Source organism: Hordeum vulgare, chromosome 5H (assembly GCF_904849725.1).
Source record: "Hordeum vulgare subsp. vulgare chromosome 5H, MorexV3_pseudomolecules_assembly, whole genome shotgun sequence".
Taxonomy (NCBI): Eukaryota; Viridiplantae; Streptophyta; class Magnoliopsida; order Poales; family Poaceae; genus Hordeum; species Hordeum vulgare.
In genome coordinates this window covers 440,649,122-440,662,308 of record NC_058522.1, presented here as the reverse complement: position 1 = coordinate 440,662,308, position 13,187 = coordinate 440,649,122, and positions in this window count along the sequence as shown.

Sequence of the window (13,187 nt, the reverse complement as noted above, 5' to 3'; positions counted from 1 at the left end):
GACGAGAGAGGGGGTGCCTTCCCGGGGCATCCCCAAGCTTAGGCTTTTACGGCATCCTTGAATCTCTTGGGGTGCCTTGGGCATCCCCAAGCTTAAGCTCTTGCCACTCTTTATCTCTTTGTCCTTAAGAACTTCACCCAAAACTTGAAAAACTTCACAACACGAAACTTAAACAGAAACTCGTGATAACATTAGTACAAGAGAGCAAACCACCACTTCCTTAGGTACAGTAGCAACCTTAAATTCTACTTGTTCTGATGTTGGGTTACTGTACTTTCAATCTTCCATGGCTAATACCCCCCGATACTATCCATAGTTTCATAAAAATAAGCAACCAACACAACAAAAACAGAATCTGTTAACAACAGACCAGTCTGTAGCAATTTGTATATTTCGTATAACTATGGTACTTCAAAAATTCTGAACAATTACTACAGTCTGAAGAATTGTTGTAGAAATCAGCAGCAAAAAGAATCAACTCAAAAGCTCTTACAGAAAAAAATGAAAATTCTTTTCGTGAGCAGAAAGTTTCTGTCTTTTCCAGCATGACCAAACGATCATCCCCAAGACTAATCATAACGGTTTTGCTTGGCACAAACGCAAAAAAAACACAAAAAACACAATCATAAATGAATTATGAAAGTGTGGAAAACACAAAACAGAAGGAAAAAGGATAGATTCGTTGGTTTGCCTCCCAACAAGCGCTTTTGTTTAACGCCCTTAGCTAGGCAAAAAATGATGGAATCACGTATAGTCATCTTTGGTGCTCAAACCATAAGTAGCCCTCATCATAGATTCATAAGGCAATCTTATTTTGTTTCTAGGAAAGTGCTCCATGCCCTACTTTAAAGGAAATTGAAATATAATATTCCCTTCCTTCATATCGATGATAGCACCAATAGTCCTTAGGAAAGGTCTACCAAGAATAATGGGACATGAAGGATTGCAATCTATGTCAAGTACAATGAAATCCATGGGTACATAGTTCTTATTTGCGACAATAAGAACATCATCGATCCTTCCCATGGGTTTCTTGACAGTAGAATCCGCAAGATGCAAATTAAGAGAACACTCTTCAATATCATGAAAACCAAGAATATCACATAAAGACTTTGGAATCGCGGAAACACTAGCATCCAAATCACACAAAGCATTGCACTCATAGTTTTTTATCTTGATTTTGATAGTAGGTTCCCACTCATCATGAAGTTTTCTAGGTATAGAGAATTCTAGTTCGAGCTTCTCTTGAAGATATTTCATCATAGCATCTACGATATGCGCGGTAAAGGCTTTGCTTTGTCTATAAGCATGTGGAGAGTTTGCAATGGATTGCATCAAATAAATGCATTCAAACAAGGAGCAATTATCATAATTGAATTCCTTGAAATCCAAAGTGGGAGTTTCATTACTACCCAAAATTTTGACTTCTTCTACTCTACTCTCCACACCTTTATCATCAACATAGGTGGACTCCGAATCATTGGGGCGTTTTTCAACCAAAGTGGATTCATATCCAGCCCCTCCATAAGTAGGTTTGACACGCGAAAACAAAGATGCAAGAGGAGACACACCAAGCACTTTAAGATTTTCGTGATTTGCATCACTAGAACACACCCTTTTAAACCATTCATGTCTAACGCGAATTTGGGTGGTTCTTTCTTTGCTCTCATTCATGGAGATACGCATAGCTTTCAAAGTTTCATCCAAGTTGACCTTGGGAGGAGCGCATCTAACTTTCAAAGCATCAATATCACAAGACATCCGATGAACGCTCTTAGCCAAATCGTCTATTTTGAGTAGTTTTTCCTCTATGGACGCATTGAAAATCTTTTGAGAGTTGATGAACTCTTTGATATTACTCTCTAGATCAGAGGGTAATTTGTTGTGATTTCCATAAGTGTTGCCGTAGGAATTGCCATAATTGTTAGAGGAGTTACTAGGAAAAGGCCTAGGAACATAGTTTCCTCTAAAAGCATTATTGTTGCCAAAATTGTTCCTACCAACAAAATTCACGTCCAAACTAGCGTTGGTACTCTCAATCAAAGAAGATAGTGGCATGTCATTAGGATCTACGGTAGCGTTTCTACTAGCAACCAAATTCATCAACTCGTCCATCTTAGCACTAAGCGAGTTAATCTCTTCTATAGAGTGCACCTTTTTGCTAGCAGGCGACCTTTCAATGTGCCACTGAGAGTAGTTGGTCATGATATTGTCCAGGAGTTTTGTAGCGTCTCCTAACGTGATTTCCATGAATGTTCCACCTGAGGCAGAGTCCAAGATATTGCGAGAAGCGAAATTCAAGCCAGCACAAAAGATTTGTATAATCATCCACAAACTCAAGCCATGAGCGGGACAATTTCTAATCATAAGCTTCATCCTCTCCCAAGATTGTGCAACGTGTTCATGATCAAGTTGCTTGAAATTCATGATATCGTTACGTAAGGAGATGATCTTAGCCGGCGTAAATACTTGGATATGTAAGCATCTTTGCACTTATCCCAAGAATCGATACTATTTTTAGGAAAAGAAGAAGACCAAGTTTTTGCGCGATCTCGCAACGTTAAAGGAGAAAGTTTCAACTTAATCACGTCATTATCCACATCTCTTTTATTTTCCATATCACAAAGCTCAATGAAGGTATTGAGATGGGATGCGGCATCTTCACTAGGAAGGCCAGAGAATTGCTCTTTCATAACAAGATTCAGCAAAGCTGCGTTGATTTCATATGATTCCGCACTAGTGGCGGGAGCAATCGGAGTACTAATAAAATCATTATTATTAGTGCTCGAGAAGTCGCAAAGTTTGGTGTTTTCAGCCATGATGACTTCAACAAACAAACAAGCACACAAGCAAGCAAGAAAACCGGCAAAGGGAAACGACAAAGGCAAAAGAAAACGGCGAAGGAGAAAGGCAAATGGAAACGGCAAATGTGAAGTGGGGGAGAGGAAAGCGAGAGGCAACTGGCAACAAAAGTAAATGCAAGAGAAGAGTTTGTGAGACCTACTTGGGTAGATCTTGTTTCTCCTCCCCGGCAACGGCGCCAAAAATGCTTCTGCTACTGCAACAAAAGACCTTCCAATGGCGCCAGAAATAGGCACGTCGACGGGAGAATACTTGGCTTGATCCTTCTGCTGCGGCTACGCCTTAAGGGACTTCCTAGGCAAGTATGCAAAGGATTTCCCCCGTGGCCTTGGAGCCTTGCGTTGCTGTTCACTCGAAGCGGAAAGGGTGATGTAGCGTAGCGGTGGTAAGTATTTCCCTCAGTTTGAGAACCAAGGTATCAATCCAGTGGAGGAGTATCTCAAGGTCCTGCACAAACACAAAAGCTTGCTCCCAACGCTATGAAGGGGTTGTCAATCCCTTATAGATTGTTTGCCACGTGAGAACTGAAAGCAACAAAGTAACAAAGCAAAGTAAAAGCGGAGGTGTAAATGAGGATGTGAATAGATCCGAGGGCCGTAGTGTTTACTAGTGGCTTCTCTCATGAAAGCAAGTAGACGGTGGGTGAACAAATTACTGTCGAGCAATTGATAGAACTGCGCAAAGTCATCACGATATCTATGCAATGATTATATCTATAGGCATCACGTCCAAAACAAGTAGACCGATACTTTCTGCATCTACTACTATTACTCCACACGTCGACCGCTATCCCGCATGCATCTAGTGTATTAAGCCCATAAGAACAGAGTAACGCCTTAAGCAAGAACCAATGATAAAAACCCCATCTTTTTACCCTTGATGGCAACTAGTTGATGTATGCCTTGCTACCCCTACTGTCACTGGGAAAGGTCACCACATAGTAGAACCCAAAACCAAGCACTTCTCCCATTGCAAGAATCATAGATCTAGTTGGCCAAACAAAACCCAAGACTCGGAGAGACTTACAAGGATATCAAATCATGCATATAAGAAATCAGCAAAGACTCAAATATATATCATAGATAATCTGATCACAAATCCACAATTCATCGGATCTCGACAAACACACCGCCAAAGAAGATTACATCGGATAGATTTCCATGAAGATCATGGAGAACTTTGTATTGAAGATCCAAGAGACAGAAGAAGCCAGCTAGCTACTAACTACGGACCCGTAGGTCTGAAGTGAACTACTCACGAGTCATTGGAGGGGCGATGATGATGATGAAGAAGCCCTGCAACTCCAAAGTCCCCTCCGGCAGGGCGCCAAGAAGGGTCTCCAGATGAGATCTCGCGGAAACGGAAGCTTGCGGCGGTGGAAAAGTATTTTCCAGGCTCCCCTGATTTTTTTTGGAATATTTGGGAATATACAGGCCAAGGATCTAGGACAGGGGGCGAACAGGGAGGCCACAAGCCCTGACACCGCCGCCTCCCCCTGGTGGCGGAGTGGGGGCTTGTGGGCTCCCTGGAGCCCACCTGGCTTGGCCCAGAGGCCCCCTGATCTTCTTCCGTTCGGGAAAAAAATCATTTCGGGGTTTTTATTCCGTTTAGACTCCGTTCCAAAATCAGATCTGAAAAGAGTCAAAAACACAGAAAAAACAGGAACTCACACTTGGCACTGAATTAATAAGTTAGTCCCAAAAAAGATATAAAAGGTACATAAAACATTCAAAGATGACAAGATAGCAACATGAAACCATCAAAAATTATAGATACGTTTGAGACGTATCAACCAGCAGATGTCAATCCCAAGTGACTCAGAGAATATAGCTGTGCTTCCCCGGCAACGACGCCAGAAAAAGGTCTTGATAACCCACAAGTGTAGGGGATCGCAACAGTTTTCGAGGGTAGAGTATTCGACGTAAATTTGTTGATTCGCCTCAAGGGGAAACGAAAGAATATTCTCAAGTATTAGCAGCTAAGTTTGTCAGATTCAACCACACCTGAAAGATTAGTGTCTGCAAGCAAAGTATTAGTAACAAAGTAGTATGATAGCAACAGTGTCAGAAACATATCTGTTGACGGCACACTATTCCTAACTGTTGTATCAATGGCGCCAGTAAGTTGCACGTGGACGGGGAACTATTCTTCCCCGGCAATGGTGTCGAAAAAGTCTTGCAACAAGTAACATCAAAGTAGCAAGGAACAGAAGTAGCAGCAGAGTAACAACAGTAGCAGCAAAGTGGCCCAATCCCTTTTGTAGCAAGGGACAAGCCTGGACAAAGTAACGTAGCAAGGACCAGTAGTAAAAGACTCGTAGGCAGTGGATCGGTGATGGATGAGTATGACGGATGTGATTCATCATGTAACAGCTATAACACGGAGAGATATGTAACTAGCTCCCGTTCGTCAATCTAATGTAGGCATGTATTCTGTATGTAGTCATATGTGCTTAGGGAAAAGAACTTGCATGACATCTATTGTCCATCCCTCCCGTGGCAGCGGGGTCCTAATGGAAACTAAGGGATATTAAGGTTCTCCTTTTAATAAAGAACCGGACCAACGCATTAACACGTGGTGAATACATGAACTCCTCATACTATGGTCATCTCCGGGAGTGGTTCCGGCTATTGTCACTCCGGAGTTGCCGGGTCATAACACATAGTAGGTGACTACAACTTGCAATATAGGATCTAAAACACACATATATCGGCGACATCATAATAGGTTCAGATCTGAAATCATGGCACTCGGGCCCTAGTGACAAGCATTAACCATAGCCAAGTAGTAGCAACATCAATCTAGAACATAGTGGATACTAGGGATCAATCCCCGTCAAAACTAACTCGATTACATGATAGATCTCATCCAACTCATCACCGTCCAGCAAGCCTACGATGAGATTACTCACGAACGGTGAAGAGCATCATGGAATTGTCGATGGAGGAAGGTTGATGATGACGATGGCGATGATTTCCCCTCTCCGGAGCCCTGAACGGACTCCAGATCTGCCCTCTAGATGAAGAACAGGAGGTGGCGGCACCTCCGTATCGTAAAACTCGATGAAACCTTCTCTCTGATTTTTTTTCCGGGCGAGACGGAAGATATAGAGCTGAGTTTGTGGGCGGTGGTGCCACGTGGGCGGTGGTGCCTAGGGGGTGGCCGCGGCCTGTGGGCTTGTGGCCCATTGGCACGACCCCTTCGGTGGATCTTTGCGCAGGTATTTTTCTTTTATTCCTGAAAAATTCTCCGTAAATTTTCAGGACATTCCAAGAACTTTTATTTCTGCACAAAAATAACACCATGGCAATTCTGCTGAAAACAATGTTAGTCCGGGTTAGTTCCGTTCAAATCATGCATGTTAGAGTCCAAAACAAGGGCAAAAGAGTTCGGAAAAGTAGATACGTTGGAGATGTATCACTCACCATGACGACTAGTCCGTCTCACATGATGATCGGACACGGGTTAGTCAACATGGATCATGTATCACTTAGATGACTAGAGGGATGTCGATTTAAGTGGGAGTTCATACTTAATTTGATTAAATGAACTTAATTGTCATGAACTTAGTCTAAAAGTTATCCTTATAAATATTGTAGATGGCCAACGTCTACCTCAATTTCAACGCATTCCTAGAGAAAAACAAGCTGAAAGATGATGGTAGCAACTATGCAGACTGGGTCGCAACTTGAAGCTCATCCTTGAAGCAGCTAAAACGGCTTATGTCCTTGATGCGCCGCTAGGTGACCCTCCTGCTCCCGCAGCAGCCTAGGACATTCTAAACGTCTGGCAAACACGGAGTGATGACAACTCTCTGGTTAGGTGTGGCATGTTATACAGTTTGGAAACGGGGCTCCAAAGGCGTTTTAAGCAACATGGTGCATATGAGATGTTCCAAGAGCTGAAACTAGTTTTTCAAGCTCATGCCCATGTCGAGAAATATGAAGTCTCCGACAAGTTCTTTAGCTGTAAGATGGAGGAGAACAGTTCTGTTAGTGAGCACATACTCAAAATGCCTGGGTTACACGGTCGTCTGACTTCACTTGGAGTCGAACTTCCGGATGATGCTATAATTGACAGAATCCTCCAGTCTCTCCCATGTAGCTACAAAGGTTTTGTGCTGAACTACAACATGCAAGGGATGGAGAAGACCATTCCCGAGTTGTACTCGATGCTCAAGTCTGCAGAAGTAGAAATCAAGAAAGAGCATCAAGTGTTGATGGTCAACAAGACCACCCGTTTCAAGAAGGGCAAGGGTAAGAAGAACTTCAAGAAAGACAGGAAAGCCGTTGCCGCGCCCGGTAAGCCAGATACCGGGAAGAAGAAAAAGAATGGACCCAAGCCTGAGACTGAGTGCTTCTATTGCAAGGGAAAAGGTCACTGGAAGCGGAACTACCCCTAGTACTTAGCGGACAAGAAGGCCGGCAATGTTAAAGGTACATGTGATATACATGTTATTGATGTGTAGCTTACCAGTGCTCGTAGTAGCTCCTGGGTATTTGATACCGGTGTTGTTGCTCACATTTGCAACTCAAAGCAGGAACTGCGGAATAAGCGGAGACTGGCCAAGGACGAGGTGACGATGCGCGTCGGGAATGGCTCCAAGGTCGATGTGATCGCCGTCGACACGCTACCTCTACATCTACCGTCGAGATTAGTTTTAAACCTTAAAAATTGTTATTTAGTACCAGCTTTGAGCATGAATATTGTATCAGGGTCTTGCTTAATGCGAGATGGCTACTCATTTAAGTCAGAGAATAATGGTTGTTCTATTTATATGAGTGATATGTTTTATGGTCATGCTCCGCTGGTGAATGGTTTATTCTTGATGAATATCGATCGTGATGTTACACATATTCATAGTGTGAGTACCAAAAGATGTAAAGTTGATAATGATAGTCCCACATACTTGTGGCACTGCCACCTTGGTCATATCGGTGTTAAGCGCATGAAGAAGCTCCATACTGATGGACTATTAGAGTCTCTTGACTATGAATCATTTGACACATGCGAACCGTGCCTCATGGAAAGATGACTAAGACTCCATTCTCGGGAATAATGGAGAGAGCGACCGACTTATTGGAAATAATATATACTGATGTGTGTGGTCCAATGAACGTTGAAGCTCGCGGTGGTTACCGTTATATTCTCACTCTCACCGATGATTTGAGTAGGTATGGGTATATCTACTTGATGAAGCACAAATCTGAGACATTTGAAAAGTTCAAGGAATTTCAGAGTGGGGTTGAGAATCAACGTGACAGAAAAATTAAGTGTCTACGATCTGATCGTGGAGGAGAATATTTGAGTCACGAGTTTGGCACACACCTAAGGAAGTGTGGAATCATTTCACAACTGACGCCACTGGCACAACGCAACGCAACGGAGTGTCTGAATGTCGTAATCGCACTTTATTAGATATGGTACGATCTATGATGTCTCTTACTGACTTATCTCTATCATTTTGGGGATACGCATTAGAAACTGCAGCTTTCACTTTAAATAGGGCACCGTCTAAATCCGTTGAGACGACACCGTATGAACTGTGGCTTGGCAAGAAACCTAAGTTGTCGTTTCTTAAAGTTTGGGGCTGCGATGCTTATGCGAAGAAACTTCAACCAGAGAAGCTCGAACCCAAAGCGGAGAACTGCGTATTCATAGGATACCCTAAGGAAACTATTGGGTATACCTTCTATCTTAGATCCGAAGGTAAAACCTTTGTTGCCAAGAACGGATCCTTTCTAGAGAAAGAGTTTCTCTCGAAAGAAGTAAGTGGGAGGAAAGTAGAACTTGATGAGGTGATTACACCCCCTCTCGAACAGGAAAGTAGCGCAGCACGGGAAATTGTTCCTGCGGCGCCTACGCCAACTGAAGAGGAAGTTAATGATGATGATCATGAAGCTTCGGATCAAGTTGCTACTGAACCGCGAAGGTCCACAAGGGTACGCTCCGCACCAGAGTGGTACGGCAACTCAGTGATGGAAATCATGTTGTTAGACAACGGTGAACCTTCGAACTATGAAGAAGCAATGGCGGGCCCGGATTCCAACAAATGGCTTGAGGCTATGAAATCCGAGATAGGATCCTTGTATGAGAACAAAGCATGGACTTTGGTGGACTTGCTCGATGATCGGCGAGCCATAGAAAATAAATGTATCTTCAAGAAGAAAACTGATGCAAATGGTAATGTGACCGTTTATAAAGCTCGACTTGTCGCAAAGGGTTTTCGACAAATTCAAGGAGTTGACTACGAAGATACTTTCTCTCCCGTAGCGAAGCTGAAGTGAGTCCGAATCATGTTAGCAATTGCTGCTTTTCATGATTATGAAATTTGGCAAATGGACGTCAAACAGCGTTCCTTAACATGAATCTTAAGGAAGAGTTGTATATGATGCAACCAGAAGGTTTTGTCGGCCCTAAGGGTGCAAGCTCCAGCGCTCCATCTATGGGCTAGTGCAATCATCTCGGAGTTGGAACATTTGCTTTAATGAGCTGATTAAAGCGTTTGGGTTCATACAGGTTTGTGGAGAAGCCTATCTGTACAAGAAAGTGAGTGGGAGCTCTGTAGCTTTCCTCATACTATATGTGGATGACATATTATTTATGGGGAATAATATAGAGATGTTGGAGAGCATAAAGGCCTATTTGAACAAGAGTTTTTCCATGAAGGACATTGGAGAAGCTGCATACATATTAGGCATCAAGATCTATAGAGATAGATCGAGACGCCTCATAGGTATTTCGCAAAGTACATACCTTGACAAGATTATGAAGAAGTTCAATATGGAAAACTCAAAGAAGGGGTTCTTGCCAGTTTTGCAAGGTATGAGATTGAGTAAGACTCAGTCACGACCACAGCAGCAGATAGAGAGAAGATGCGTATTGTCCCCTACGCTTCAGCCGTAGGCTCTCTAATGTATGCCATGCTGTGTACCAGACATGATATAAACCTTGCCATAAGTTTGGTAGGGAGGTACGAAAGTGATCCCGGTATGGAACACTGGACAGCGGTTAAGAATATCCTTTAGTACCTGAAGTGGACTAAGGAGATGTTTCTCGTTTATGGAGGTGACGAAGAGCTCGTCGTAAAGGGTTACATCGATGCTAGCTTCAACACTGATCCGTATGACTCTAAGTCACAGACCGGATACGTGTATGTTTTGAATGGTGGGGCAGTGAGCTGGTGCAACAACAAGCAAGAAGTCGTGGCAGCATCTACATGTGAAGCGGAGTACATAGCTGCTTCAGAAGCGGCTCATGAAGGAATTTGGATGAAGGAGCTCATCACCGACCTTGGAGTGGTTCCAAGTGTGTCGGGTCCAATGACACTCTTCTGTGATAACACTGGGGCCATTGCCATAGCCAAGGAGCCCAGGTTTCACCGGAAGACCAAGCACATCAAACGCCGCTACAACTGCATCCAAGACCATTTTTAGACTGGAGTAATAGATATTTGTAAAGTACACACAGATCTGAATGTTGCAGACCCGTTGACTAAACCTCTTCCTTGAGCAAAACATTATCAACACCATAATGCTATGGGTGTTCGATACAACACAATGTAACTAGATTATTGACTCTAGTGCAAGTGGGAGACTGTTGGAAATATGGCTTAGAGGCAATAATAAAATGGTTAGTATAATATTTCCTTGTTCATGATAATCGTCTATTGTTCATGATAATCGTCTATTGTTCATGCTATAATTGTATTAACAGGAAACAGTAATACATGTGTGAATAAATAGATCACAATGTTTCCCTAGAAAACCTCTAGTTGGCTAGCTCATTGATCAATAGATGATCATGGTTTCCTGATCATGGGCATTAGATGTCATTGATAACGGGATCACATCATTGGGAGAATGATGTCATGGACAAGAGCCAATCCTAAGCATAGCACTAGATCGTATTGTTCGTATGCTACAGCTTTTCTAATTACAAGTGTATTTTCCTTCGACCGTGAGATTGTGCAACTCCCGGACACCGTAGGAGTGCTTTGGGTGTATCAAACGTCACAACGTAACTGGGTGACTATAAAGGTGCACTACGAGTACCTCTGAAAGTGTCTGTTGGGTTGGTACGAATTGAGATCGGGATTTGTCACTTCGTGTGATGGAGAGGTATCTCTGGGCCCACTCGGTAGAACATCATCATGAGTTCAATGTGACTAAGGAGTTAGTCATAGGATGACGGGCTACGGAACAAGTAAAGAGACTTACCGGTAATGAGATTGAACAAGGTATAGGTATACCGACGATCGAATCTCGGGCAAGTTCTACACCGACAGACAAAGGGAATTGTATACAGGATTGATTGAATCCTTGACATCGTGGATCATCCGATGAGATCATCGTGGAACATGTGGGAGCCACCATGGGTATCCATATCTGGCTGATGGTTATTGGCCGGAGAGTGTCTCGGTCATGTTTACATGCCTCCCGAACCCGTAGGGTCTACACACTTAAGGTTCGATGACGCTAGGGTTATAGGGAAATGTTATACGAGGTTACCGAAAGTTTTTCAGAGTCCCGGATGAGATCTTGGATGTCCCGAGGAGCTCCGGAATGGTTCGGAGGTAAAGATTGATATATAGGATGGATGGGTTTGGACACCGGAAATGTTTCGGGCGTCACTAGTAGCGTACTGGGACCACCTGGACCACCGGAAATGGTCCGGGTGTCCATCGGGAGGGGCCACCAGCCCCAAGAGGTAGCATGGGCCAAAAGGTGGAGGGAAACCAACCCAAAGTGGGCTGGTGCGCCTCCCACAAAGAGGCCCAAGGCGCAGGAGGTGGAGAGGGGGGGAACCCTAGGCGTAGGTGGGCCTAAGGCCCACCTAGGGGTGCGCCACCCCCTCCCCCAGCACTGGCCACCGCACCTCCTATCTGGGGGGGGGGGCTGCCGCACAACCTAGGGTGGGAACCCTAGGGGTGGCATTGATACGTCTCCATCGTATCTACTTTTCCAAACTCTTTTGCCCTTGTTTTGCACTCTAATTTGCATGATTTGAATGGAACTAACCTGGACTGACGCTGTTTTCAGCAGAATTGTCTTGGTGTTGTTTCTGTGCAGAAATGAAAATTCTCGGAACGTCCTGAAAATTTACGGAGAATATTTCTGGAAAATATGAAAAATACCTGTGCAAAGATCCACCGAAGGGGATGGGCCGGTGGGCCACAAGCCCTGTAGCCGCCACCCCCTCATGGCGGCTAGCAAGCTTGTGGGGCCCACGTGGCTCTGCCGCCCCCAAACTCAGCTCAATAAATTCACTTTCGTCCTAGAAAAAATCAAGATAGAAGATTTCATCGCGTTTGCGATACGGAGGCGCCGCCACATCCTGTTCTTCATCTGAAGGGCAGATTTGGAGTCCGTTTTGGGCTCCGGAGAGGGGAAATCGTCGCCATCGTCATCATCAACCTTCTTCCCTCTCGAATTCCATGAAGCTCTTCATCGTTCGTTAGTAATCTATTCGTAGGCTCGCTGGGCGGTGATGAGTAGGATGAGATCTATCATGTAATCGAGTTAGTTTTGACGGGGATTGATCCCTAGTATCCACTATGTTTTGAGAGTGATGTTGCCACTACTTTGCCATGCTTAATGCTTGTCACTAGGGCCCGAGTGCCATGATTTCAGATCTGAAATAATTATGTTGTCACCAATATATGTGTGTTTTAGATCCGATCTTGCAAGTTGTAGTTACCTACTATGTGTTATGACCCGGCAACCCCGGAGTGACAATAACCGGAACCACTCCCGGTGATGACCATAGTTTGAGGACTTCATGTGTTCACCAAGTGCTAATGTGTTGGTCCGGTTATTTATTAAAAGGAGAACCGTAATATCCCGTAGTTTCCTTTTGGACCCCGCTGCCACGGGAGGGATGGACAATAGATGTCATGCAAGTTCTTTTCCCTAAGCACGTACGACGACACATTGACGAACGGGAGCTAGCCACATATCTCTCCGTGTTATAACTGTTGCATGATGTATATCATCCAAACAAATCACCGACCCATTGCCTACGAGTTTGTCCCACTGCTGCTGTTACTTGTTTTGCTCTCCTGCTGCTACTACTGTTGTTGCTGCTATTACTTGCTTGCTACTACTCTCACTATTGTTGTTCCTTGCCACTGTTGTTGCTCGTTACACTGCTACTACCTGCTACAATACTTGTTCACACGACTTTGACGGGAAAGAATATTTCCCGTCCACGGGAAACTTCTGGCGCAATTGATACAATCGTTAGGAATAGTCTGCCATCAACAGATCGTTTCTCACACCGTTGTTATCATACTACTTTGCTGCCGATACTTTGCTTGCAGATAC